At 48.9% G+C, this 4576-nt stretch overlaps 1 long non-coding RNA gene across 2 annotated transcripts; it reads right to left on the minus strand.

Annotated features, from left to right (window-relative positions):
* Window positions 1-670: 670 nt before the first annotated feature.
* On the minus strand, window positions 671-2331 carry LOC125512611. 2 transcript variants are annotated; one of them, XR_007285447.1, is made up of 4 exons: window positions 2182-2330; window positions 1962-2084; window positions 1184-1294; window positions 671-738 (listed from the first exon to the last, which is right to left on the minus strand). It is a non-coding gene; the product is annotated as an uncharacterized LOC125512611 (long non-coding RNA). The 2 variants fall into 2 exon arrangements; XR_007285448.1 differs by lacking the exon at window positions 671-738 and adding an exon at window positions 905-974 and having other exon boundaries at window positions 2182-2331.
* Window positions 2332-4576: the final 2245 nt, after the last annotated feature.

Consider the following 4576-nt stretch of genomic DNA (forward strand, 5'->3'; position numbering starts at 1 on the left):
AGACTCTAACAAAGGGAAACGCATGGGAGAGCTCCATTTTGGTTCAGACTCTAACAAGGGGATGCATAGCGGGCTCAGATTCACCTTTCCTCGATCATATAACCTACCCCCGTCATCTCTTATCACCAGATCAATCTGTTCATACAGTGGAGCTGCCCTGGTTATCACTCAACAAGAATGACCATCCAAGGACAACAACAAGTATCACAGGATCAAAAAGGATTCTAGAGACAAGAGGGAGGATCCAACCTGATACGCACAGGTACCACGATTGCTCAAAGGCACACTTATTTCAGCCACGATTAATCATCATCGCCCTAGCACGAATGCCACTGATCAATCTAGCAAATCCGGGAGCATAGCTATAGGACCAGGGCATCCACATGTAAACCAGAGCATCACATTAGCTCCTATGATAGCAACTAAACATGAACAACAGCCTGCAAACCCTAAAATGGCATGGATCCACAAGTACAGAGCTCAAGTAGGAACCGATGCATGAGTAGGGCATAGAGCATCAACCAGACAAGCACCACATCAATATAGCCATGGCAATGTCCCATACAGTAGCCGAAGCAGAGGAGCGGGAGGAAGATGGACCTCACCGAGGGAGGCTGTAGCCGAGGCAGTACTCAGTGCGCGCCGGGGTTGCGCCTGAACGTCGTCCAACCGGGGAGGAACCGCGTCGGAGTTGCGCCTTGCACCGTCCCGCCAACGAGCACGAACGCATCAAACAACCTGTGTAAGGAAGGCATCGTTGTTTATCAGAAACAATTAGTTAGGAATTACTATTTAACAGAAATGCATTTTTTAGCACAAAGATATGCATAGGAAAAATACAGAGCTCAAGTAGTAAATAAAATGTCATGCAAAAGATATAAAGGTCCAATGTCCAATAACAACTCAACCTTATTTTTTCAGAATCCTTTGATACACACTATAAGTTGCCGACCAAAATCTTTGAGCATGCACATCTGGCATAAAAATTTGATATGAGAACTCATAGCATTTTTTGTCGGTTTAAAACCTTGGATCTACAATCAGAAGTATCATATTACTATTACTCTTACATACATGTTGGCATACACAATATATCTCTACTCTGCCATAGTGTATAGAAAAATAACAGGACTATTAACTCTACATGAGAAGTGAACTCATGGGTACAGGGGATCAATCTTACCTTGAATGTCTTGCACCAAGGCATCCAGCTACCAAGGCAAGATCTCAAACACAGAACATCTATCTTAGAACACCAGTGTTTCCCTTCATAGTCCACCCTTCCTACAATATTCTGGTAACAACAGAAATCTCCCGTTAGTTTATATAGCATGCAATTTGCGCTCAAACTGAAATAAGAACAACATTTTGTCAGTTTTGTCAGTAACATTTGGTTAATTGGGCACCAACAAAATCTCCTATATGATTTGGCGATTAAAGAATAGTAACAAATGATATAAAATCATCAAACTCTAACTTACACAATATCTAGGGAAAACAACATGAATCTCCAATTGGTTCACAAAGTATGCAACTTTTCTCTCACTGAAATGAGAACAAACATTTTGTCCAGTGATTATTTAAGTTATGGAAGCACCAACAAATCTCCTATTTCATTTAGAAGAATAGAATAAATAAAGGATATAAAAATAAACCAGTGGCAACATTTAACTCTAACTACAACTTGGCAAAGAAAATTACATTAGTTGAATTATGATTATCTGTAGCTAAATCCTACACAAGATGAAGGAATTCATATATTAGAAATCATATGCACACCAATCAATCAATTAAACAGCAAGAATCACAAATAAAAAGAAATTACATTGGCAGTTCATATCAGTCTCCTACCTTGAAAGTGAAAGGTTTCAGTAAACCCACTTCATTAGTAATGTGATGCATCGATTTTCTCTTAGCAAAATGATGAGTTGCAAGAACTGAAATTACTGAAACAATTATACCTGTCGAAATAGTGCCGTGTAAAGCAAAAGTTGAGAAACGGGTAGCAGTGTAGTGATGCACCCATCAGTCCTTGCTTGCTCCCCCGTCATCTACCAGCGACCTCCTCTTTTGTCCCTCCCAAGCTGTTGCACACAAACTGAACTATAAGTCTTGAGCTTTAGAAAAGGGATCTAAACCTGAGGAGGGGGGGAGGGAGGGAGGGAGAGAGAGAGAGAGGACCTGGAGCAGCAGTAGAAGGCAGCGCCCCTCTTGGCGATGAAGGAGAAGGAGGAGCAACAGGGGAGCACCGCATCGAGCGCCTGTACCAGATGCAGAAGAGGAGCGACGGGGGAGCGCCGCATCAAGCACCTGCTTCTGCCTCTGCTAGGATGTCTCCATGGCGTTGAGCCACTGGAGCATGTCGGCGTCGCCGAGGCCGCAGCCGGTGGCGACGGTGCGCTCCGCCTGGCTTCCTCCCGTCGACGGCGGCGGCGGCGTAGAGGAGAGGAGGAGGACGGATGGCGGCGGCTCAGAGGAGAGGAGGAGATAGGGTTAGGGGAGGACGGAGCGGGAGTGCGCTTGTGCTGCGCCGCCTTGGCCTGCTGCTGCTGCTCCCCTCCGCCGCCGCTGTCGTGCTCCCCGTCCTCCCTCCGCTGCTGCTCATCGTCGTTGGGAAGGGTGGGGGGGCTCTGTTGCAGCGGATCTGGCCGCCGACGGCGCGGTTCAAGGCGGTGGGTGGCGGCGGCGGCGATGTGGGTGGGAGGAAAGAGGCGCGTGGGAGGGGAGGGGAGAGGAGGCGCGCGGGAGGGGAGAGCAGGAGGCGGCACGGGGGAGGCGCGAGTGCGGGAGGGAGGATGCGGCTAGGTCATCCCACGACAACGGTCCCTTTTTATACCCTCCCCACGTGAAATGACCAAAATGCCCTGGTGGGGGCATGGATATTACATTCTGATGCCATTGGAATTTTATCCGACGGCCGAGGTTGATCCGGTAAATATCCGACGGCTCACATGGATCTAGCCCGAGATCCGACGGTTGTGACGCGCCAGAAAAACGAGATGGTCGGTCGGATGTTTCAAATCGCTGAGGAGCCTCCGGCATCCATCCGGTTCATATCTCTTGATGCGAGATGACACACACGAGATGGGCCTACCGCCTACGGTCTCGTTTGCCATGCCGGGCAGCTGCAGTGGGATACAGTGTAGTCGTGCGCCAGTGTGCCACTCACCGGCCGCACAAGCAAAGCAGCAAGCATATATCCGGTTTGCTTTGGCCGACGCGTGCACCGCACCATGCATGCGGCCATGTCCATGCCGGCCTGCTCCCCGGCGCACCGTACGTACGGGGCCGGGCGCGCACTACCGACTGGTCCAACGTTTTCACGGGCCGAAGCCGGAGAGAAGAGAGCAAAACTGGCAAAGCGCGCAGCCGTGTAGGCCCCTGGGCCGGCGAGGAAGCGAGCCGCGCTCGCACTGAGCGCAGCCAGGACGCGGCGGGCGTGTCGATGGCTGTCACGGGCGCGACCGCGCGAGGGTGACCGCGATGTCAGCGCACGCACGCACCGCGTCCATCTATCGCCGTCCATGGTGCCGTGGCAGCGCCATCGTCCTAGTAGTATAAAGTTGAGTCATCTATTTTGGAACGAAGAGAGTAACACGCATGGATGATGGATAATGGATGGACGTCTGTTCGGACCCGGTGAGTTGCATGCGCTGGGGCATGGAATCATGTGCGCAACCGTCCGGTCCGGCCAGGGGGGCTGGTGGTCGGGGCATTATGCCGTCGGATCGGTCGAGGTGCGATGCCGGTGCCGAAGAGGGGAAGTGTGGCTGGCCCTAGCGTCGCCCGTATGGTCATGGCCGTTCGAGCGTACAACGGCCGGTTTAGTTTAATTTTGTCTTCTATAATCAGGAGGGCAGACAGCTGGGTGGGTGCGAAGAGGGGAAGTGGTGACGAATCCTCCCGTATCACTGGAAGCTGGGAGCCTGAGATTTGGGTGGATTAAGTTCGTTTATCTATGCATTCGTGTGTTGTGTTTTTTTTAAACACGGTACAATGGCTAACGACTACATACACACACTCACCCTTATGAGTATGTTAGAAAGACTAAGCCAACAGATCTTGAGATTGGTCAAGTTGTCACAGACGCTTCATAGTCGATAAGCACACCATATCAGTGAAAGAATAGAGTAAATCCAAAAACTATACGAGCACCCATTTCAAATCCATAGCTTGGATCAGGATGAGTTAGTTCTACCCCAAAGAACCTAATTATTTACACTATGCTTAATTTGTATGGCGTGGTTAATAAGAACTTAGAAGACTCAGCACCAACCTTAATTAGCATCTCCACGCGTAAGAATATTTTATCGTCTATCAAAGATAACTCACGTACCTTTGTGACGAAGTGTTGGATATTATAAACAATTTAAGTGGAACCAAAACTTGTCGTGATGTAATACGAAGTTCCGTGAACATAACCGAAGACGACCCTTGTGGATTTACAACAGACCTCACATCTATGCTTAATTATATGGCAAAGCTGCTTTAAAGGTTGCATATAAGATACTTCATAAAGAAAAATTCAGCATATTAGATATGTCGTTGTATGGGAACTATCCTTATATCCAATTAC

Source organism: Triticum urartu, chromosome 6 (genome assembly GCF_003073215.2).
Source record: "Triticum urartu cultivar G1812 chromosome 6, Tu2.1, whole genome shotgun sequence".
Taxonomy (NCBI): Eukaryota; Viridiplantae; Streptophyta; class Magnoliopsida; order Poales; family Poaceae; genus Triticum; species Triticum urartu.